This window comes from Bidens hawaiensis, unplaced genomic scaffold (genome assembly GCF_021521415.1).
Source record: "Bidens hawaiensis isolate Kalapana, Puna unplaced genomic scaffold, B.hawaiensis_p1.1 tig00035840_1, whole genome shotgun sequence".
Lineage (NCBI taxonomy): Eukaryota > Viridiplantae > Streptophyta > Magnoliopsida > Asterales > Asteraceae > Bidens > Bidens hawaiensis.
The window spans coordinates 13,832-40,098 of record NW_027496219.1 but is presented as its reverse complement, the minus strand read 5'-3'; the positions used below and the strand labels follow the sequence as shown (position 1 = coordinate 40,098).

At 34.0% G+C, this 26,267-nt stretch overlaps 1 pseudogene across 1 annotated transcript; it reads right to left on the bottom strand.

Moving 5' to 3' along the window:
* Positions 1 to 1,377: 1,377 nt before the first annotated feature.
* On the bottom strand, positions 1,378 to 17,048 carry LOC143587705 (protein CHROMATIN REMODELING 5-like; annotated as a pseudogene). Its single transcript, XR_013144948.1, has 31 exons — positions 16,843 to 17,048; positions 15,055 to 15,640; positions 14,900 to 14,967; positions 13,777 to 14,183; positions 13,093 to 13,317; positions 12,911 to 12,994; positions 11,836 to 11,895; positions 11,657 to 11,751; positions 10,925 to 10,976; positions 10,603 to 10,669; positions 10,180 to 10,272; positions 10,021 to 10,109; positions 9,798 to 9,932; positions 9,303 to 9,494; positions 9,168 to 9,235; positions 8,985 to 9,078; positions 8,779 to 8,903; positions 8,619 to 8,682; positions 7,132 to 7,344; positions 6,806 to 7,048; positions 6,622 to 6,732; positions 6,352 to 6,438; positions 6,004 to 6,186; positions 5,811 to 5,891; positions 5,487 to 5,723; positions 4,712 to 4,867; positions 4,456 to 4,633; positions 3,570 to 3,751; positions 3,131 to 3,475; positions 2,952 to 3,045; positions 1,378 to 2,215 (listed from the first exon to the last, which is right to left on the bottom strand). The product of XR_013144948.1 is annotated as a protein CHROMATIN REMODELING 5-like (transcript).
* Positions 17,049 to 26,267: the final 9,219 nt, after the last annotated feature.

Sequence of the window (26,267 nt, the reverse complement as noted above, 5' to 3'; positions counted from 1 at the left end):
ATTAATATTTAGAAACTCATGTTGTCATTCAAGTTGCTTTGTTGATCATCATTTTCTATATCCATATTCAAGTTCAAATCAATTTTTAATGAATGACCATAAGCTTTAATTGTTCCATTATACATGTAGCACTCAAATCAAGAATTTTGGAGACTACCTTATCCAATTCCTTGAATCCTAAGTCCTAAATTTATTTAAAAGAACCCCTGCAACAGTATCACTCAAATATATGTATTAATTCCGTGTTTAATGTATTAATATTATATACTTTGGTATCAAAAGTGTATAACAGTATATGAATATAGTATTATTAGTACAAATATATAGTAATCAAGATAGAGGTTAGGAACACAACAAAAATTTGAAAGTAGACTGTGATACTCAAAATTTTATTATGTATAAAGTATATATTGTAATCAAAGTAATTAATAATTTTTTTTGAACAACTAATTAAAAAAAACATATTCGATTAGTTTGATTACAATATATAGTTTCTACATAACAATAAAATTTTTTGATTATTAGAGGCAAAAGGGGAGGAAAATAAAAGGTTGTTGTTCAAAGAATTAAATTTTGTTATGATTCAAAGCACTATTGTGTATGCTATAATCAATGTCATCGTAAAAGAATAAAACCCAGAAACCCTAACAATATCACAATCAGCATAGTAGAATCAGAGGAATGTTCACGAAAAGAAAGCGATGAATAAGAAACGAATGAAAGATATAAATTTCAGATGAATCTTACCTTAAATCACCTCAAAATCGGATGAGGATGATCTGGAGATGGATTGAGAGAGGGTTTTTGATATGATAAGAATCGAAGAACGCCATTAGTAACATACAACGTCACCGACGGGGGGAACACATAGTTTGACGGCGACGAAGATGAAATTGGAAGTTTTGGACTGGTCGCCGGTGATTTTGAATTTGGGGAATGAAAGCTTAGGTAGCATGATGAATTTAATTTTTCGGATCTGGTCAGGTAAAAGGATCTTGGTGGGAGGCGGGATATTGAGAGCAAGAAGAGGTTAACATGACACGTGGCATAAGAAAAGGTTTATTTATTAAATAGTATAGATAGGTAGTTTAAGCGTCTTTGTAAGATGTGGTGCTTTGATCCTTTCTTTAATACAAAAACAGTTTTGCGTCTTTTGGGATTCCAGCATGCATATTGCTTCAAAATGATATGTAACCCGAATCATCGGCTTAGTCTTTTTCTCCCACTTTATTTGATAAACGCAAAGTATAAGTGTGTAAAAACTGGTTATGTACTGAACGTATCCTCACATAAGTTGATCACACGATTCACACCCTCATAAATCAATTATGCTAAACTCAAAAAGCCAGAGTTTCATTTCTAAGTGTAGCATCCCACCTATTATTCATCATATATGATGTATGTCTGTTAGTGAACACAACAAAAAACAGCAATACATGTGCTGCAATAAACCTTTTAAAAACATTATCTTTCTATCAAAGCAATACTCGCATTAAAAATATTGATCTTTAGTTAACCAAAACCGGATAGTGTACAAATTCGGGTACATACAAACTGTTTGCTATATCTCAAAACAAGCAGGCTACCAAATCCGTCTCTATATGAAAAACCAAACCAAGTGCCTACATTAAAAAGACACGAAAAAAAGCTTTTAATAAAATAAAAAAAACATTTGTAGTTTGCATCATGATTCCATTTACTTTGTCCTTTGTTTCTTGTAAAGCAGATGTTGAACAATCTTCTTTATCGCCATCTGCTTATTACCGGATTATCCAACAGAACAGAACATGTTTTTATTTCCATGAGACAAAAATGAATCCCAATTGAATGATTCTCATGTGAAGCCTTGTTTTGGACCAAAAGCAGACTGGCGGGTGGGTCTAGTATTATGAGTCGGTGCGGGTCCCAGAATCCCTAAACTTGGGTCGGGTGAGGTGAAAGATGGTCTTGGTTGTAAATGAACGGTTGTGTTTGGGTCAGATTCGGCCCGTCTTCTTCTTTTCCATGCTTCAAACTTTGCTGTATCGAGACCACCTTTGTTGTTAAGTGATCCAGACGACGATTGATTTCTAAAACCTCTCGGGTTGATTTGAGATGTACCAACTCCTGACGCAACCTCGTTTTCTTGTTTTGAGTTTGGAATAGATTTGTTGAAGTTTACTGCCCGATAAGTTTGAAAAGTTTGAGACGTAGTTCCAGAGTCGTGTTGTCATCCCTGATTTAGTTATTAACAGAAATCAGTGCTTCATATTGACAAGTGAACCTCAGGAAATAACGTTTCATTCATTTTTATTTAAATAATTTAACATTTTTAGTAACTTCTAAGGTCTTTTTTGCCACCTGAAGACAAGAGTAGAACAAAATCATAATGCTAGGGGTGTAAATTTCGTACACGATACGAACCTAACACGAATTACGCTGTGTTTAGAAAATCAGGTTCAGTTCGAACCAATGAACACGTGTAGCTAAACGCTTCGTGTTTGTGTCAACCCGACAGCTCCGTGGGTTGACCCGTTTTATATTTTAGTTCTTATAAAAAATGTGTTTTGTATCAAATATTAAATTGATTTGAGTATTTCATGTCCAATTTAAAAGTTAAAAAAAGTTATTGATATACTTTTTATAATTAACATATAGTTACTTTACATAAACTTGCATTTTTGTCCTACAATTGTAATTTGAAAGAGTTAATAGGTAAAAACAAAAAGGTCATGTTCGTGTCAACCAGACGGGTTCTTGAGTTGACCCACCAGTTGTAATTTCTATTCTTGCGAAAAATGTGTTTTATGTCAAAAATTAAATTTAATTTGAGTGCCACAATTTAAAAAGTTAATTAGAAATTAATGTAATATTTAAAAGCATAATACAATGATTTTATACAAACTTGCAAAGAACCCGTAAACACGACCCATTTATCACCCCTAGATAATACCATGAAGAAAGTTACTTACTATCTTGCTTGTATGGATCCTCCTCATGGTCAGTAACAATCTGGTCAATCTTTTGCCCAAGAATCTGTAGATAATTTCTAATTCTAGAAAGAACCTGAAATCATTTAAAATTTAACTTCAATCAAAAATTTTCAATTTATTTATATAAATCTATTTAAAGAACCATAGAGCGAACGAACCTTTTCTTTAGGAAGATCGGCACTGGTAGTTTGCAACCTATGAAGGCGTTCGAGTGTCTTTTTCTCTTGAGTCAACACATCTTCGCACCATTCCATCCATTTAACTTCCTTGAACTGTTCATAAACTTCTTCAGTGTCTGACATCTCACCTTCTTCTTTAACTAACGCCTCGTTCTTTTTGCCACGTGTCATTTTCAGTTTCCCGTTTGTGATGGGTGATGGTTTCAACTGTTTCCCTTTTGCACGCGAAGTTGGAATGTTGGGTGGATGATCCCTTTGCTGCTTTCTAGAACCCTTTCGGCCCGTTTTGGGCCCTAAACTCTTGCCACCAACAGCCACAAGTTCCTAAAAATAAAGGTTAGTTAGAAACTTAGAATCATAACATGAATAATAATCTTTAGTTATTGTACTAAGTCAACTTAAGGATGAGTGGACTTGCCATTTCAAGAAGTTGGGAAGCTCGTTCTTTTAACTGAGGGGCCCGTGGTAAGAATGTTTCATGATGTTGAAGTTCCACAGGGGCGATCTTTTTCATAAGACCGAGCTTTTCATCTAGTCTTATCTTTTCCCAGTTTCCAAATCCATGATAATGGATCCCTAATAGCAATCGTGCGTCATCCTCTGAAGACAGGAATGAATAAAATTATGATTTATTTACAAGTTTTAGCAGAAGCAATGATTCTAAAGGTGGGAATTTTGACCCGTTTGCTTATAAATGAGTCAATTCAGGTTATATTTCTAACCCACTCAAACGACCTAAACTTTACCATTGAAGTGAATATGATATTTTCATATAACATTGGATACAACTATTTACAAAAATTTGGATAAATATGTTCCAGGTAACCCCATAACAAAGAACAGTGTTTCAAATAAACCTATCTTGGCTAGGTGTGTAGACAAGCCGATCCGACTCATGAGCTACTCGAAATCAGCTCAATAAAAGCTTGAATTGAACCGAACATAAACGAGCTCCAGCCTAAAAACAAGCTTGTTCAATAAACGAGCCCCAGCTTCACTTATCAAGCACAAGCTGGCTCGCGAGCCTAAACAAACCTATTATTTATAAAAAAAATTATTTTAACATATTAAAAAGCTATTATGTATAAAACAATGATAATAATAACTAAAAAATAATATATATTATGTTACAACTAGAAGTTATAACAGAAAAAGTATATAAATTAAAATTGTTTACAAATTAATTAATATATAATAAAGGAGCCAAGCTCGAGCCTACAAAAACTACTTACGAGCCGAACTCGAGCTCTCCTAAACCAAATTAACAAGCTCAACAGGAAGACAATGATGGAAGTAAAACTTACTCTGGTTCCACCCACAACCTTTAGACCAAGTTGCAGGTTTGAGATACATCAAAGCTTGAAACTGTGAAACTGGATCTTTGTAGCGGTTAATGCGCTTTCCGAGAAGTTGAAGTTCTTCAACATGGTTTAGTAGATCATCAGCCTTTACAGGAACACCAAAAAAATCCAACAATGGGCCCTACAAGAGGTTAAATTACCTTCAGTATTAACCACAACAATCTCTATAACTCTTGAATATAAGAAATAAATTGACAACCTTTGCATCCAGACTTCCTCTATTAACGGCTTCTCTGCAACCATCTAATAATGCATCGAAAAGCTCAACCTGTGCCTCTACTGGGGCAGCTTCAACACAGCCACCAACCTCGGCCGCTATTAAGTTAATTTGGCTGTCGTTTCCAAACTTCTTAACCTGGTTTAGAATAACTTGTAATTGTGAATATATAACAAACAAAAGAAAATATGCAAAGTCAACACAATCAGAGAATATCAAATGCCAGCTTACGTAAAACTGTTTAGACCAGGTAGAAGAAAATAATCAACAGATAATATGCTAAAATAATAATAAAAAAAACTATAAAACGCAAAACTAAAAGCCATCAGTAAAGTACTTTTTGAAAGAATAATCACAAACTAATACCAAATATTAATAAATAGAGAGAAGAATAAAAAGTAAGAGAATCTTTGATCCAATAAAAGCTAACAGTTCCTGACAACTACTAATTTTGTAAAGCATGATCACTCCATTAAACAGGGTCAGAAAACCTATTTTGATGATCATAAGTATTTAGACAGTAGATATGTATGTATGCATAAAATATGGATCTTTAGACGTAATAGATCATAACAATAAATTAGCAAATCCAATTCAGATTAAATAAGAATCAGTCAATCAGCTTGTAAAGTTATGCCAGATTACATTCAAATTAATTAACAATTAATTATATCAAAACACAAGGTTAGTATTCAAAAAGGCATTAAATGCAAGAATTATTTCTTGGAGAGAAATAATATAAATAAGAGAATCTCACCGCACGGAAAAAACGTGTAGCATCTCTCTTAGGCAAGGTGCCATATGACCAACCTCTTGTTTGTGCAGAAGCTCCCTCAATTGCTGGAGTTTGGTAACTTGTCAAATCAGCCTTTCGACGCTTTATATTTTTGTCTAGAATTTCAACATTTTTCTTTTTCCTTTTATTATTTCTTTCAGGTGGAAATTCCTCAGCATAACTCTTGCTGTTCCTTGCAGCTCGTGGAGCTAAAGCTTCCTGCATTTATAATATGCAAATACACAAATAGTTAATTAAATGCCTGCAAAATGACAGCGTATTTGTAAAATAAATATATGTACATACATCAGCATGTGCAATGGCTTCAGGTTTAATCCATCGACTCCAGAAAGTTCCATCATCTTCAGCAGAGCAGAAATTTGCAACCTGCAGATGAGGTATAAAATTAAGAAAACAAAATAACTCCGCTCTGCATTATAACTTAGTTTATATATAATCCAAAAAAGTGTAAAAATTGGTAAAATCTGCAGCTGCTTGCCTTAAATGCACTTAGCAATTCATTTCCTGGTTCTCCTTCAGCTCCTTTCTGTTCAACTTTCTCTGCTCTTTCAAGAATTTCATCAATATCCATGCTTAGAAGACGTTTTTTGTTTTCTTCGTCATTTCTATCTTCTTTGAACAGTTCCTCCGCCCCAAATCTCAAAATAGCAGATAACTCGTTCTGGAACCATGAGAATGAATTAGATGGAGCATTTACTCCTTAAAATTGGACCAATTTAGATCCAAATATGCAATAAAATTAAAAAGAGACCAGAAAGTTGAATAGTGTTATGATAACCGCTTTCTGAACCTTCAAATAACAAAAAAGCACATTCGTAATCAATACCTTGTCAAATCCACTTCCTTTTTTAGCTTCTTTCTTCTCCAATCTTCCCTCAGCATTTAGCTTCTGAATAACTAAATGATCAAGTACCTGAAAAGAAAAAAAAAATCAAACATAAATGCATGTATCACTTTCACCTTGTTCAAAGATACACATATATTTAATTTTACAGTTCATATCATCAATATGTCTACAATATAGGTCGGTCTACTAATTCACAGATAAAATGTCAAGTATTAGCAGATAAAAAGTAAAAGTTAGTAATTAACATACCATTTTCTTTTTTGCACGTTCCAAGATGTCTTCCTCGACACTCTTGCTTGTCACAAACCTATAAATATTAACAACCTCTTGCTGTCCAATTCTATGTGCTCGACTCATTGCCTACACAAGAGAAAAATAAAGTCAAAATTAGCTATTCAAAGTATATAGATGCATGCAAGTTGTGAGACCAAACCTGCAGATCATTTTGAGGATTCCAGTCAGAGTCAAATATGATGACTGTATCGGCGGTTGCAAGGTTGATACCTAAACCACCAGCACGGGTAGAAAGAAGGAAGCAGAAATCATCACTGCCTGGTGCATTAAAATGCTCCATAGCTTGGTGGCGTACCTCAGATTTTGTACTTCCATCAAGCCTTTGATACTTGAATCCCTTAATTGACAAGTATTCTGCTAAAATATCCAACATCTTAACCATCTGCGTTGCAAAAGTATCATTAGCTAATCATGATTTGTCAAGAAGCACTACAAAAGATAGGTTAAATAATTGAAGTAAAATACCTGTGAAAATATTAAAACACGGTGATTGGTTTCATGCACGCTGTCAAGAAGCTTATCAAGGATTACTAGTTTTCCACTGCTAAGAATTACTCGCTCCAGTTTACTGCTACCAGTAATTCCAGAGTCTCCACCATAACCATGATCAGCACTCTCAAATAGGAATGGATGATTATAGCATTTCTTCAACTCAACCACAATGTTTAAAAGAGAAACCTGCCGATTTGCAACTAATGTAGCTTAGTAACTCAAAAGTTCAGTACAGTTTAAATATCCAATAAAAAAAGGTTGTGAACAAAGACATTGCTGATTATGAAAATAATGTGCATCACTGCATATTACAGTGTTGCAAAACTAGTTAAGTGTTAGTCAGGCGGTGCAGTACCGACTAGCAATTAATCAGGATTAATCGAATTGGGACTTTATAAGTATATATAAATACACAAAACACAAAAGTTTTCAGAATTATTATTATATGTTTTAAACTTATTAATCATAATGGATTAATAAGTATAACTTTTCTAATACTTCAAAGATTTTGACAAATTTTTACTAAATTTGACAAATTTTGACCAGAATTTGACTGATTTTTTTACTGCCTTTGACTGATTACCAATTTTAGGGGCCGATTAGTTGAAACCACATCGGCAGCAAAGCGATTAGTGATTAATCGTCGCCAAGAACCAATATTTACAACACTGGTGTATTAGACTAGTTTTGTAATTATCATAGTCTAGAAAGTATCTATGTGTTATATTGTATAAAGAGACCTATTACGTATACAATCAAGTGATCAATATATGATCAACCTTTGTGGTTTAACTATGTGAAGTGTGATATGCTCGTTAAATATTTAAAACTACGTTCTCAACTTTCACATGCTTACCCAGAAATGGGTATGGCATTATCTCAATTTCTAAATTTGAAACTTATCAGTTACACCAAACGCAAAGCCAAAATAACAAAAAAAACAGAGGAAAATTGTGGCCCATGCAACTCTATTACGTACACAATCAAAATACAATTAACCGCTATGATTGAACCATTCATTGTATTGACATATTCATAAATATTGAGGAACTACTTTCTCAACTTTTACGTGCATACACGAAAAATGCCTAAGAAGCCATTATCTCAATATCTAATTTTGAAATCATCAGTTACACCAAATCCAACCAAATAACCAAAAAGTGAGAAAAATACACCTGATTTATGTCTGCTTGGTGGTCAAAACATAAACAAAAAAACTTCAAGTGGTTAACTTAAAGCATTTGATGGTCAAAAGTTAGAAATAAAGAACTTCGTATAAAGCAACAAGATAAGAAGCAGTAGGAAAGAGATAGTCGAGTTGTTCGACAATGACAAAATTACATTCAAATTTAACAGCATGTATGCAATCATATTTTCCTCGCATAAAATTATAAAGCACGAAAATATGAAAAGTGACATCAACATTAGCATGTGTTCATATATGAGAAGGCTTATCTAACCTGATTTCCACGTACACCTTTGTTCAAGTCATGAAAATTCCGTTCCAGAATCCACTTGTAATACCTGAGAAACAAAGCGTCAGTTAACTGGCAGATGTAATAATATTAATATAATAATAATAATAATAAGAATAAGAATAAAAAACTGAATCAAAATTACTGCTTCTGTAGAGGGGACATCTCAACCCGAAGAACCCGCTCAATCTTCGGTGGCAATGATTTCTCCACATCCTTTATAACTCTCCGCAGAATGTGGGGTCATAACTCCATATGAAGATTAGCAAGCTATAGATAGTAAAACAAATATGAAGATTAAAAAACTGGATGGAAAACAAATATGGAGAAAAAGAAAAGATGTAAAAATACCTCATTTTCATTAAATGAACTAAGATTCTTGTAATTTTGAACAAATTCATCCTTGCTATGGAATTTATCCGAGTCAAGAAAGTGAAGCAACGCCCTGTCATCACATAAAATAAAAGTAAAATCTTAGATCACTGATAAATAACCAGATAGATTCTACATGAAATAATAACAGATTAATAATACCATAATTCTTCCACACTGTTTTGCAGAGGAGTGCCAGTAATAAGAAGCTTGTTTTTCGTTCTGAATTCCTATGAAACAAATTATGATGAGATAAACCATGATAATGAAACCATAGAAAAGGTATTATCCACATACCTTGAGTGTTGTATATAATGATGCTTCACTGTTTTTTAACCTGTGTGCTTCATCAACCATAAGATAGTTCCACCTAATTGTTGATAGCACCGACTTATCCTTTAGTAAAACTTCATAGGTTGTTAATAGTGCATCAAACTTTGTAGTGCCACCAGTGTTCTTATCAGAGAAAAATTCATATTGCTGGCAAACCTATAGCCACATGGGCAAATTACATGAATTTAAACTAGATCAGGACCTTTTAAATATAAATTTAATTATAATATTAAGCAGAACAAACATCCCTGGAACATTTGTAAAATAAAAGAATTTATATCCACCAATTTATGAGCAAAAATTTATTAGACATACTAACATACAACAGCAATTTTCCATGTCATTTCTAACATTAAATATATACCACCATTAACATTTATCTTCTGTAGAGCATGATAAAAGCTTTAAGAGTACATTTCCCACACAAGAAAAAAACTACAAGAACCATCATTAACTTACCTCTCGACTTGCACGAGTCCCAACATATACGATCATGTTTATATCAGGAAGCCACTTTCTGAACTCTTTAGCCCAATTTGACAGAGTTGATAAAGGAACAACAACAAGAAAAGGCCCATGAATTTGTTGTGAGTTCTGTTGTATCAATAAAAGAAATTAGTCAGCTATTCAGCTTTAGAAATCAAATTGACAGAAATAAGTGTGAGAACAAATATAAGATTACCTGAAGAAACCCCAGCATAGAAACCGACTGAACGGTTTTTCCAAGACCCATTTCATCAGCTAATATCACATTTGTATCGTTTCTCCAACCGTGCTGTGAATATTGTTAATAAGTACAATTTGAATGAAACAAATTTCCTAGGTATTTGTATGACATACCTATTAACAAGAAAATTTAAGCCCTCAAGTTGATAGTCTCTCAGTTTTCCGCCTTTTAACCAATCAGGTTGTTCATCAAGCTTTCTCAAACTTGCTATAAAAATTACAAATAATCATTAAAAACTTGACAAGAAAGGAAACTAGTGAAACGGGTGATAATAAGTTTATTCAAATATAAAACCCGCATACATTGCTTTATACGAAAAGTCATGTTTAATAGTAAAACTTTCTAATCATAATATACATATGTACATGAACATTTTTATTTTTCAAATAAACCACGAGGTGTAGGCAGATCAACATTCAATGCTCTTAAATCACATGTAAACCTGTACTCTTGATTTAGATATAATTGCATGTCTTGTAAAAGGAAACAATTGTAAGATCAGCAAGTAATTAGTAATTTTCATGTAAAAAGACATACCTTTACTCTTTCTTCGCTGAAAATCTACCATTTTTCCTTGTGCAGCTGCAAGAGCAGCTTCTCGAGCCTACATCCAAGCTAAAAATTAGAAACCCAAAACTAATGATTTGTCATTTGTAGACAAATGCCATATTGAGACAGATAGATCAACTGACAAATAAGACATGTCAAACGTCTATACTGTCCTATAATAATAAATAAACATTTGTTATATATACATTTAACCTAGCATGCAAAGATTTTAAAGATGAAAGTTGCTTGTCAAAGTAACTCAAGACAAGGCTTCAAATTGCACAAAAACACATTCAAATTAGAACTTTACCTTATATTCATCAATTGCTGCTTGTGCAAAAGCAATATCATCAATCTTCTCCCTGTAAATATTATATCAACACAAGCAATCAAGCAGGAATCTTGTATGAACAGTTACATAAGATAGGCATCACAAATATTTAAGTGTTTAAAAAATTGACTACATATGGGATGCCATTTAGTGACGGAAACAAGAAAAGACAATACTCACAACCCCCAACGTAAAATGATACTTGAAAGGGCTGTAAATAAGGTACTTTAAAGCAATCATTCATTTCTAAACCAAAGTAATTATGATAGTATGATACAAGGGAACATGTGATTTAGCTAAAAATGTCCCAAAAAGAAATGTGTATATGGTATTTTAGAAAGCAGTAATTGTTGTAGTTTTTATAGTTCAGAGGCAATTAATACACAAAAAGATGGTAATGCTGTTATAAAGTAAACACGCAACAATTTGCGTGCAAAGATAAAATGGCATAATGTTCGCCCTTTTAAATTTTGCTCGTTTGAGTTTGAAAAAATAAATCTATTGCTAATGAAATTTGAACACAAAGTCATCTATACGGTACAACAAAAGGGGTATCAAAAGGCGTTCCTCTGATACCAACTGGAGTAGAAATAAGAGATGCACGTCACAAAATTATATATTTATTAACTAATCAACATGCTTGGCTACTAAACAATTGTAATTGATTCAACAAAATCAAGATTTATAAAAAAATTAACTGTTTTTATATACCATGTTGCTTCAGCATAAGACAGTCCTTGCCACTTAACCAAATACTCCGGAACTTCCAAGCCTTTGCTGAATCTATCAGCAATTATCCTCTCAACCTAAAATAGAAAAAAAATATAGCATCAAATACAATAGTGTTGAATGAGCACAAGAGATGACCGAAATAGCATAAGATGTAAAACCTGACAATTCTGCTTGATAAGATCCAAATCCATCTCCTTGCTCACGTCAATGACCTCAATCTAGCAAATAAAGATGCACGATAAGATATATAAAGTTCGTCTTTGACCAATAAAAGTATGAAGGCAACAAAGTTACTAATATCAAAAGAATAATGATCAATAATAAGTAAACTACAGAACTACTATCTTTGCAAATCTGGTTTATTCGACACTTACATCAATGACCTTGCAGATATTAGTTCCTACGAATTGTGTGCTATATATAGATATGCTACTAGTTCAGAAGTGATTTCAGTAGGCCCCGTATGTAAGATGCTCATATATTATTATTTTACTTTTAAGAATAGAACTCTACTGAAGTGAAAGAAAAGATCCAGTAGACTAAAACAAAGATTAAAACCACCACACCTGGTATATCAACAGCATCACAAGCAAAAGTCAAGTGCATCACAAAATCACATATACTATGAAGAGAGTTCTTGTTTTCTATCAGCTTATTATATTTCAACAACTAGAACATAGCCTCATCAATTCCAATTTCCTAGTTAGAAACTATTTCCTTTCTCACATGTTAAAACATGCCAGTCTTCCGCAATGATTTCCTTTTGTAAATGACCTAGTGAATACATCAACTTTTATGTGACACCTAGCAGGTACAACACACCTTCCACAACAAAATATAATCATACGATATAAAGAAGCGTAACTTATTCTAGAAAGAACATGGGATACCAAGACCAATCTACAAAACCTTCTCTCGCCTTGTAAATTCCACAAATAAATTATAATAAAACCACCTAAAAAGAAAATTAGAATACACTGTCACTCATCGAAACAATCAACATTCCTTGCACCTAAGCAATCCCTACATGAATTTGCAACTGCCAGTTCATTGTCTCATGAGTGATATGTACTGTAATTCTTAAACCTTTACAGCAGACTGAACTTTATAATTGATTGTTAAAACAACCCACAAGTTTTATCTTGGCTATAACTTTCATGTATAAGCCACATAAACAGGAGAGATAGTGAGGAAAGAACAGTAAAAGACATAAATACATGGCTGGACCATTACCTCCTCACGAGATACTGCTCTCCTATGCCTTATTTCTTCCACAACTTTTTTAGTGTAGTTTATAACCTTTTTAAACCCACTCAACTGACAACAAACAGAAACAAAATAAAAGGATTAAAAACAGAACGAATGATACCTCAAAATGTTCTGAACTAATACACACGATAGAAAGTAAAACTTACATTTTGTAGTTGAGAAAATGATTTCCATTGGCAATGCAAATGTGATTGGCCTTTCCATTTTAAAAAGAATTCAGTATCATACCAATCTGGCTCTGAATCAAATAAATGGTTCAACAACACAGGCTCGGTAGATTTGTTGTTCTGCATAGCTTCTTCTGCCATGCCCTTTGGCTGATGCCAGAGCACCTTCTCAATGGAGTCACCATCTTCCTCTTCCATCTCATCCTAACCTCACAAATTAATAATATGAACATACAATAAAATATCATAAGCTAGCAGTCAAACACAAATGAACAAAAATTGGTAGATGACTTGACAAATTAACAAGAAAAATCAAAGAAAGCAACGTATAGGTAAAGTGAAAAATTCATTAAATTATATAAATATATATATATATATAAGTTGCGTAAATATTAACACAGGTTGCGCGATTATTTTATTAGTTGCTTAATTTTTTGTTGCGTGATTACTTCTACATGTTGCGTGATTTATATGTTGCAAAATTATTTTTACTTTTATGTGTAATTTACTTACTTCATGTGTAATTACTTATATATGCTGCGTAATTATGGCGCAGAAGGCCTTTGTACGTTTTGTATGTTCAAGCATCCTTTGTACGAAAACCTGCCCTATAAATATGTGTGTGTGTGTGAGAGAGAGAGAGTTTTTATGGATTATGCATACCTTGTGGGTCTTTTTCTTGGCATCTTCATCATGCTCTTCGCTTTCGTCACTTTCAACATATGATACTTTGCGCACGGATCTGGTTGAAGTTCTAACTTCATTGAATCTTCCAGAAGCTTTTGTAGTATCTTTGCGAGGATGACTACTTCTTGTGCTTTTAAAGTCATCTTCTAAATAATCATCTGAATCATTTGGATCTTCTTCATCATCAAATGATGTTCTACTTCTACCTCTTTTCCTCCGACTCAAAGATATGGTTTAGATTCTCTACTTGGCTTTGAACCACGCTTCTGCCTTTGTATGCCACTTGATTTTTTATAAATATTGTCATCTGAGATGTCTAATTCATCATCCTCAAAGTTATCGTCTTCGTCTAAATCCTCACCATCCCAGTCTTCATCATGTACCTATATATGATACAACAAGTGTGTGTAGAGATTAAAGAAACTGATTTCATGGACAAGCAAATTCTATCAGTGCGTAATAACATATGCAAATTTAAGAAGCATAAACAGGTCTGTTCCTCCAATTATTTACCATTTTGATGAAGACAAGAGCCCTAAACAGAGAAGCAGTGAGATGTGCAACTTTATCAGATAATAGTTTCTTACTTTAATCTCTATATGTGACAGGATGTATATTGATTACAAACAAATACAAGTTTACACAGCTCAAGCTTCCTTAAGAGTAAAAGAACCCGAACCAAATCAAGCCTTTTTAAGAGTTAAACTTTCATTTAACGAGAAAATGATGGAAGAATTTCATGGAGTCCGTGTGTGTGAAAGTTTATGCATATTATAAAATAATATCACGATCCACTATGTGCACATACAGACTGGAAACCCAACTATTATCCAAATCAAGCTACAAAATCGTACTCTTTAACACATTACATGTATACTTATAGATGCATATTTGGAGTATAAAGTACGCTGTCACGGCATATCGACTTATAATTATACATGAGTTCTAAGAGAGAAGGTTTAAGCAAAATGCATGCAGTGCCTTGACCAGCAGAGAATATCCAAAACTAAAACCAACTACACTTACTAATCACAGACGGCCAGTAAACCATAATAATGAGGTAAAGCATGCATGGAAGAAAAATATACAAAAAAATAACCTTCTTCCCTCTTCCATCACTTGTTGTGATTAAATCGGGATCAAAATCTGCATCTGCAGGGTCATCTTCTGCAGCAAATAAATGAAATATTGGTAAGAAATGGTGCATATAGTAATTGCAACAGAACAGAATATTGTCAAACAACATCAAGTTACCATCTTCTTCTTCTTCCTCATCATCATCATCTTCAAACTCAGCATCTTCAACATAATCACCCCGAAAAGAAGATTTAGACTTGTTTCTAGACAAAAAGTTACTGGCAGAAACACGCGGCTGGGGTATTGAACTATAACCAGCTGCATTGTTTACAAACTTGGGGTGCATTGAATCATTTTGGTCATCTCCATCCAACTCATAATAATCATCAGACAACATCTCATCAACATTTTGACCTTTATTCACTTCTGACAAATCATTTCCTGATCCATCTTCAATGTTATAACCAGAACTGCTTTTCGATTCATGCCCTGAGTTCGACCCCTGTCTATGATTCATCGGTTGACAGTCCTTCCAAAACGTTGAACCCCATTTCCCCGATGGTTTCCTTGTAGCATTAGTATTAGTATCCCCTAAATTCAATAAGTTATCATCTGACTCATTTAGTGACTTTGTTGTAAACTCTTTATCCATAGTAGAAGTTGTTTCCAAATCATCATTTCCACCCGGCCTCTTGTCATTCAAATCAATATCTGAAACTGCTGCATTTGTATAGTTTCTAAAAAATGCCATTCTGATTGTAACCTGAAACAAATTGTTAAGAATCAAAATGGGGCAGTAAATTAGCATCATAGAAACACAAAACGAATCTCACACACAAAATAAAAAGAAAAATAAAGAACACGACTAGCCATGCAGTTAACGCGGAAAAATATTGGATATTTTGAGATATCAGTGGGATATCGGTAATTTTAATATCATGCAGAATTTATATATGTATATATAGCAATTAAACAGTAACAATTCAGTATACTCTTCTACAATGAACAAATTAACCTTTTGCAACTTGCAAAACACTAACAATTGTAGCAAGTAGGAACTAATTAAGACTTGAAACACTAACATTAAACACTGAAAACTGAGAACTAAGACTTACAACACTGATATCGGAAATATCGGTCCAATATCTCCGATATTATCGGTACCGATATTCTGACCGATATTTCACACGGATACCGGTAACTTATATATCACACTGACTGATATATCGGTGATACTAACTATATAGACGACGTGATTCAATGAAGGTGACCTGCGTCCACAGGCTGCAACTGCAGATAAAATACTGGCTTAAAGCCTTTATAGTTGGAGCATATAGACGACGTGATTCAATCAAGGCAGATAGAATACTGGCTCAAAGCCATTATAACTAGAGCATATATAATCGAAACAACAATCCAGACAATACGTAGACCTAAAACAACAAAATTCAATAGGTCTGGACACATAACCAATGGATCGGTCATTCTACATACAGCAGGACATCAAACACTAGTAAGTTCCTAAATCCACAATCCAAAACCATAATTTTCCATCACAATCGAAGTTTTATATAATTTACTATAAAACGATTACAATAAAGTGGCAGGCAAACGGGCAACAAGCTGCGCCGCAACCCCCTTTTGAACAGCAAAGCCAATCCTACTAAAAACGAAGCTTTGGGACCTAGAAGCTGAAGAGGTTCCGTGTATGACGCGCTGAACCCTACTCAAAAATTTCACAGCCTCTGGAGCCAGAAAACCAAATGTATGAAAGGCAAATGGTAGAAAGACATGTTGATTATCTAAACAAGCTTTCTCGTGTTTAACAACTTTGCCCGATTCAGCCTTCAACGCAGCCTGACCCACAACAAACCCTAATTCGAATCGCAATTAACCGATGCGTGAGTGAGTGACTGTTAATACGAATATTATTATTCAAATTAATTAATCAGATGGATGACTCACATTTGTTACGAATAACGTTCCAATTACAAATTCCGCGCACGTTAGATTACGTTCGTGTGTGCGTATACGGATTGAGAAACACTAAGCGCACGTTAGCAATCGTAGAAAGTAGGCCGTGAACAAAGACGTTAGCAATCGGATTGAATAATAAAAGAATAGAAGAGGTTTGTTTGTGCGTGTGTGTGTATTGGATTGAATCGGGCGGCGGCGGCTGGGTTCACCGACGGAGGAAAGAGAGAATTTGGGAGAAGGGTTATTATTATTATTTTGTTTAATTTTGTTAAATTAATGAATGAATGAATGATTTAATTGTGATTTTATTATTATTTTGGTTTGGTTTTGTTTAATTTTGTTAAATTAATGAATGAATGATTTTATTTTTATTTTTGTCTGTATAAATAAAACATAAGGTGTGTTTTAATTGGGGGGTGATTTGATCCTACGAGATGTCGAAATGTGGCGGATTTTAGTTTGATCAACGGTGGAGAGTAGTTGGTCGTGTGTTGACTTAGGAAAAAGGAGTTTGGTTTAGGGATTTATATTTTATAATCCTTTTTCTAATTTTCATATTTCATAAAATCTTGATGAAAATAGGTCAAATGAATATTATTATTATTATTATTATTATTATTATTATGTAATAAGCACAGAATGCTCAAGTTGTTGATTAGGGTAAAAATGGATGTTTGAAATTCAACATAAATTTTTGTGTTTTTAACAATGATTATGTGTTTATACGTTCATATATATGTTTTAGACTATATACTTGTGAGACTCACGGGTTGAGAAAAGAAATTTTATAAAAAATAAATAAAATAATGCATGATTATTTAAATAGTTGTATATTAATAATTTATCTTCTTAAAACAAAAAAATGAGAAGTTACTTTCCTCAACTCTATTTAGCCTATAATAAGATTTTTCAATGTTGTAAAATGATGCTTTCAATCTTACTTATCTTTGTTATTCAAAATGTAATCGTTTGTTTTAGTTTGTAGTTTCTTTTATGTCCAGGTCAACATGGCACCAAATGTATTAACGAAAGCAAATACAAAAATTATAAGAGCTAGATTAAGAAAAAGTCATTTGTAATGAAAAACTAAAACACGAAATTGATTAACATATAAGTTTTTAATACCAAACTACCAACATTCAAAACAACAAAATGAAACATGTTTCAAAAAGAAAACATCTAAGCATCAAAACAAATCATTCTAACTTAAATATGACATAAAAGATTAAAAAATATTGACAAACTCATTACAGATTTTGATATACTTCTTTGTATACAACATTTGATGTTGTAATTAAAAGATTACCATCACTATCTAGAATTACAACTTTAATGCCCTCTCATCTTGTAACTTGATAATGCGGCATACATTTAATCATGTGTAAAACTGGTTTTTTTATAAACAACAACTCTTGATGGCGATTGTCCTTAACTTTTGTTTATAGTCATTGCAAAGCATACGGCAATGGGGAATTGTCTTCTTTATGGTTTAATGTGAAGTTTTTTAGTCTGTATGTATCAAAGTAATTTTAGGAATATGATGACAATCTCCAATGTAACTCCCGATATAATCTCTACTTGTGTAACACGATTTCTCAATGACCCCACCTTTATTTGAGTTATGTTACACAAACCACTTTTTTTGTTAATATTTCTGATAAACATAACTGAAACACCTACTTTTACTACCAATCCATGGTTGGCTAACCTTGAAGCTTTAATTCCATTAAGAATATCGGGTGTGCATAAACTTTCATCTACATTTTCATTAACCATTTATGTTGGACATATACTATCTGAACTTAGATATTCCATGTCATCTCTTGGTAATACTGAGAGCAAGCACTCGTTAATTTCTTGAACAACATCATTTTTTGAGGTAAGTATTGCTCTTTCATGAAAGAAATGTTGCCTTTTGAAACTATCAAGAATAGAAGGATATATAAAGTCTATTAGATCGAAAATTGGATCTATTGAATCTTTGATGAGAAGGTTTTCTGGTATTTCTATGATTGTTTCACTGACATTTTAACCATCGACATTACTTTCCCCTATATCCAAAAGCCATTTTGCAAACAACCTAGTTTGTTCAATTTGAAGTTGTTTGAGGTAGTCAACCTCAAGTTTTTTGTGAGTTTAAGTACCTTGCAGTTTCTCCAAATGTAAGACGAACAAATACGCATTTACAATTTGTTGTCTCTTCCACCAGGAAAAACGGGTAGTATTTGTCGAGAATCTCCTCTAAAAACTATAACCTTTCCACCAAATGGTAATGTTCATGGTACTCCCGATTTAGATAAAACTATGTCTTTTAATGATCTATCCAAAGCTTCAAATCCATGTTTATGTACCATTGGTGCTTCATCCCAAATAATGAGCGATGTTTCATGTAATAAGCGTGCATGATTACTGCCTAGCTTTATGTAACAATGAATCCTTAACTAACTTTACAAGAATGTGAAACCTAGAGTGTGCAGTCTTGCCTCCTAACAGAAACAAAGATGTGATTCCACTTTAAGCAACACTTAAAACAATCTTACCTTCAGATCTTATAGATGCAGATAAGGTCTTCCAAAGAGATATTTTTTCTGTCCCACCGAAACCATAAACAAAAAAAGGCATCTCCTTTCTTCTTACCAACTATTGTAATGATATGTTCATATATAGTCATTGTTCATCAGTTAGTGAATAAAAAAGCTAATCAAACTCTTCAACTAACACCTCTTTGTCGTAAGCCAGTTCTTCACTAAGTAGAAGATTGTTTGCAAAAGGTATAGAATCATGATCAGGATAAGGCATGGTTAAAAACTTGTTTAGAGTGGAGTTATTTTTTGTAGAAACTTTTCAAGCTCAAACAACGTAAGGTTCTTAATTTGTTGCTCACTAAGTACTAAACATGCGGAAGTATTTGGTAAAAATTGTTTACATTAAATAAATATATCAATTTCTAACTACAACTAAGAGCAATTTGTAGAAACTTATAAAAGTTAGATATCTGGATGCTTTTAAAGAAGACGTTGGTCCAGAGATTCAACTTCAGGTCTAGAGATACTTTTAGACATTAACATTGTAGCAAATAAAGTTCGTAAATAATAACCAGTGCCTGAGAAACTTGCTTCTGAGATTGCTTCAATGTATTCATTGTCATTATCCAACAAGCCATATGCGTAACATGCATCTCTAAATGTAGGATGTACCACATGATTTACTGTTTTAATTTCATCAAATTATGTTGGACCTTTTACCTTGTTCAACAATATTCTTAAATAATATGCTTCACCATGAGATGGAGAAACCAAATGAATTCTACCAATTGAGAAACCTATTTTCCATTTTTCACACTTGCGTTTATTGACTTTCCAAACAAACTATGTAGGAAATTAAACATAACTTAGTTTACATGCCTCTGCTAAGTTTTATTGGAGTTCATCCATTCTAAAAACATGGAAGCAGTCACTGAAGGTTTATCTAAGACATCGTCGATATCATCTAAGTCTTCATATATAACTTCTTGTTGTCCCGGAAGATGAAAAGTGTTAATGCATCATTTTGTGTCTCAGTCTTTGTTTTATTGTATTTGGGACGTAGATAATGTATGGGGGTATTTAGGTCATTTATAGTAAGTCTCATTCGGTAAGGTCATAATAACGAATGATACCCTCTTATTTTGTACTCATTCGTTAGGTAATGTTAACGAATGAGGTTAACGTATGTAGTGTCATACGTTAGGGAATGTTAACGAATGGCTTAATATATAGAAGTTGAATGAGAGGCTCGTTCGTTAGGCATGTCTAACAAATGAGAGACGAATGTCTCGTCGTCTATATATACCCTTGTATCCATGTAAATTAATAAGAGTTTTGATCCTAACATAAAAACATTATTATGCAGTCCAAATTCTCTCTCAGCACACGTAGTACACACATCTAACGTAATTGAACCTAATAGTATTCATATGAAAGACTAGATCATATAGTATGAATCAAATAAAGTATTCTCAAGTGGTATCCGAGCATGTTGTCTGATTGAATATATTTAGGATATGAATTAGCTTCAATTGATCTAGGTTTTGAGTTCTAATTGTATCGGATTTGTACGGATTTGTGTTAGGATATTACGAAACGTATACTCGATCAATTGATAATCATAATGATGATAAATAGTACTGAATTGGATCTAGGATTGATTGTAATGATCAACTGATCAACTGGACTCAGATAACTGTATTAATTTGGTGTTTAGATATGTATTCAAAATTCGCGGGAAATTTCTCAAGTGTTAAACGTATTTTGACCATTTGAGTCAAAATTGAGGTTAATTTGGATGGATTTTGTGACATTCGTCAATTTTGGGTCCTATTTGTATTCGTTTGTGTATTCATTTATCATGTAAACCGACCTAATTTATATCCCGAACATTTCAAATATATAAAATACTGGAATTTATGTTACTAAATCATTCCCGCTTGCTCAATTTGAAAAACCCCTTTTACGTATTCGAAAACGCCTTTAAAACGCTCAAATTACATCGAAAACGAACTTCCGGGACGCAAAACGAATCATGCAAGACGAGCTGTGTAACACCCCGTGACCGCAGCGGAAATGTAAACGGGATGCGACAGACACCTCTGATATCAACCACATTGTTTATAAAGAAAACCGAATGCATCAATATACTTCAAAATTACATTATCTCATCTTTCATTACCGTCTAGGTGATACACACATCATACAATACGATTCATAATTCTATCCATTATAATGTATCCTAACGTCCAGCACGCAACCTTACACACATCAAGCACTTAGCACGTAATCAATCACTTTATCTTAGTTGTACCTGAAAAGCATGTAAGAAAACGGGTCAACTACGAATAGTTGGTGAGTTTCACTAATTTAAATACACCATAACAAATCATTATGGTAATCATAAATAAGCGATGTAATTATACTGAGCCTACAAGTGAAAAACACTATTAACCCCGAAACATATCAAATAACCCCTGGGGACACTGTTAACCCAGAACACTTCCAATAACCTCTGGGAACTCTGTTACCCCAGAAACACATTTAATAACCTCTGGGGACACTGTTAACTCAGAACACTTCCAATAACCTCTGGGAACTCTGTTACCCCAGAAACACATTTAATAACCTCTGGGGACACTGTTAACCCAGAACACTTCCAATAACCTCTGGGAACTCTGTTACCCCAGAAACACATTTAATAACCTCTGGGGACACTGTTAACCCAGAACACTGTTTCGGGCCTTACAATATTAACACTCAAACAATTACCATTTTAATACATTACCGTACGATTCCCGTACAATAAACATTATATAAATACATTCATTTCCATGCGTTCAGCATGTACTTAATCATTTTGATAGAAACATGCTTTCCGCCCCGGGAAAATATTTAAAACATTTCAGTAAAAAGGGGCTCGTGAAACTCACCTTAGCACATGCAAGCAGGTAACAACAATCATTATCAATTAACACGTCCAATCTGTAATATGATCCCTACGATCGTTATTATACAATTATTGTTTATATAAACTTTAACCTTATCAATCGGTACATCTGGGGACACTGTTAACCCAGTACTGTACCTGTTCCGGGGGCAATGTTAACCCAGAAATACTTCTCCGGACTCAGATTGTGATGTCGTTTAGAGTTCCATGGTCACAATTTCTATTAATCGTTTTCTCGTTTTGCGTGCCTAGCACGAATATCCGTTTTATGTTTCAAAAATGAGTTTGGTCACACACGACCCGAAAATAGTGGTTGTCTGATAATTTAATTTAAAATGTGAAATTATAGCTCGGTTTAGACGTCCCGATTGGCCGCGGGACCCGTTTCCGTCTTTGGCGTACCGGAAACTGTTAAATCGGTTAAAAATACCCAAATCATCCGATTTATTTTCGGATGATTTATTTTTACTTGTTTAGCTCATTTATATGAAAATAGTTCATTTTTAGGGTTTTTGTACACCAGTCAGCTCGCTTAAGCGAACTTCACCGGTTTACGCGTTTTACTTTAAAAGTTTGATAATTAGCACAAATAATTATCCGTTTACTCTCGGATCTTGAAATTTTGCACAAATCACTTTTTAACAGTGGGGAATTTTATAAAAATATTTCCAGAATTAATTCTTATATTTAAAATTTACTTATCTATTTTTAAACACCATTTAAACACTAAATATGTCGTAAATACCAAACGATCTTGAAAAAATCCCAAATTTCTCCTGGATGTCCCCTGCCATCCACAAAGTCCCCTGTAATTTTTCCAAAACCAAAATCTTCTTTTAAATGCCATTTTTACTAAAACCGAGCTAGAAATCCCTAGAACTCGTTTAACCGAAAAGCCTACTTAGACTTCTCCAACGGGCCTAAAATTTTGTGTGTGACTTATACATGATATGAAAAGCATATCCACAATTTTTCAGAATTTTTCATGATATTTAACTATTTTTCACCATTTTTGGCCAAAACCGAGCATTAAATTCACCAAATATTCATCCTTCATCCAAAAATTACCAAAAATTCACAGAACTCATATTTCCATGTGTTTAACACCTCTGTAAAATTTCGTGACCTAACTCTAAACGACCAACAATCTGTCCAAAAACACATACACCGACAAAAACCGAATATACCTTTCGTTTTCCGCTCCTACAAGCTACAAACTCATCTTTCCGCCTTATCTACCACTAAATACAGAGCCTACAAACAACATACCACAATACCAAGCAAGTTACACTCACGATCAAGCCATTTCTTTCATGGTTACGGTTATGATACTAAAACAAAGATTTAACCGTAATAATTCGTTTTTGACTCTTTTAACTCCTTTCTTGGACCAAGATCCCTTGTATAACTTGTATACATCACTTGATCATGCAATAATCGGTTCCATCTCGGGTTTTCACCCTTTTTCACTTGGAAACCTCATTTTCTTGAAAGAAAACTCAAGAAACAAAGATAAACACGTACATAACACAATCATTACCTCGTTATTCTTGCTAGAATTGTCGGTTTTTGGATTATGAACTAGAGAGAAATGAAGGATGTTGAGTTGGGATTGTGTAAAAAAGAAAAATGAATGTTTTGGTGGTGTTGGAGTCCGATCGGACTAGGTTAAGGGGTGGGGTGGGACCCACAAGTCCATTCTTGGCCACTCATTTGGATTGTGTAATCCGGATAATGTTGTAGATAATCTGGTTCAGTTCGTTTTTCGGTTAAACGTTTAATTCCGCTCAAAACGAGGCCAACACGGTCGTTTTTCGGCTTAAAAATAAAATTTATATAAAACCGATTTAAAAACTTAAACCATGACATTTATTAACTTAAAACATCATAGTATTAATAATTGTGCATCTTTTTCGGCTTGATCGATCGTCTCTTGCTCGGTTTGGTATTAAAGGTTTCGTTTAACGTACCGACGTACTATTAAATCGAAATCCTTTTTCTGTGCTTTAATCCACTTATTCCGAAGCTTTAATACTTCGTAACATCACTAAATAACATATATCTCGTCTATAATTGAACCCTCGATTCATTCGGGTTTCAATAACTATCGATCGTTTGATCGCATATTCAATACGGTGAGTTATATATTCACATACAATCAATACAACGAACCATGTATTCTCGTATAATTACCATGGTAACTCATGTACCCGACATTACATATGACGTAACTAACGTCTACCGGTTAGGGTATACCTGGTTTCGTCGGAATCGTTACATTCTCCCCCCGTTAAGAAATTTCGTCCTCGAAATTTTACACGCCCACTATCTCCTTTTGAGAGAAAGGTGGGGGGGGGGGTTTCCTTCAGAATTCATCCTCGCGTTACCAAGTATAATCTGGTCCTCGCTGTGAATTCCACTTAATCTTAATTAATAAAGCTTGGTATGTCCAAACTGTTTAGTTATTCCCGTCTACTATCTCTACGGAATTAGTTATGATATCAAGTATGTCTTCTATGAGTACTTCTATTACTAGTACTTTCGTTGCCTCATTGCTTAGGCACTTTTCAATCCGTATACATGGCAAAACATCATGTATAGTACTTATCCCCTGGAGTACTTTAATCGATAAACTAAATGACCAATCATGGAAATACTTTCATGAGGTCCAATATATTACGGAGTTATTTTCGGTTTTGCCAAACCTCATATCACCTCTCTAAGGTGATGCCTTAAAAATACCTTGTCACCTCTTTCCAGTGACAATGGTTTCCTTTGAATGTTGGCATAAATCCTTTGCCAATCTCGCGCTGCTTTCAACTTACCTTAAATATTATAAATCCGATTGATTGTTTCTCGGGTCAATTCAAATCTTATGGCTCGATCGACGCCCATTTTCAATTTAACAAATTGGAGATAACTGCTTCACCCATAGAAAGCTTCAAGCTCTCGATGCTTCCTTCCCCTCCTTCCAATAATGGAAGTAGGATGACTATTTCGATCTGAGATCATTGAAAATGGTACTCCACTACGAGTTACCATTTCAACATCATGAATTTGGGCGCGAATTCATTGTGGTAATCGTCATAGATTGGAATGAAATGCGAGGATTGGTTAATCGATCCGCGATTACCCAATTTTCCTCATGCCTTTGATATATCTTGGGAATTTGCATCCCGAAATCCAATGTAATTTATTCCCACTATCATTGGCGAATTTTCTGTCATTGTGGCGTTCCCAAGGGTTTTCAGTATGCAGCCTTATCTCTTGCATAACTTAAATTTTCACCAATATACGTAACCATATCTTTCTCCACTCTCGGTCATTAACAACATCCTTTCAGAGATCTGTATCATCAATAGTCAAATCCGATCCCGGATGTATGAATTATTTCGATCTATGCGCTTCGTCAATGATTAATTCACGAAGGTCATGGAGGGTCGGGATCCAAATCCGATTTTTGAAATAGAGAATTTCGTGCACGCGTTGTTCGAAATTCTTCTCATTTCCGTAAAGTTCCTCCTTTTCCAATTGTCCCTTTTCCAACGCCTCACGTTAAGCGACTCGAATCAGATCCGAAAAGTTCGACTGGACTATCATCCCCAACGCCCTCATTCGCAATGGCTTAACCCGATCTTTCCTACTAAAGGCATCGGTTACGACGTTAGCCCTGCCGGGTCGTAACGGATGTCACAGTCGTAATTGTTTAACAACTCAACCCATCTTCATTGCCTCATATTTAGTTCTTTCTGATCGAATACGTGATGCAAACTTTTATGATCGGTGAAGATGGTGCACTTCGTATCGTAGAGACAATGTCTCCACATTTTAAGTGCATAGATAACCGCTCCCAGTTCTAAGTCGTGAGTAGTGTAATCTTACTCGTGTACTTTTAACTGTCGGGAAGTATAGGCTATGACCTTATTATACTGCGTCAA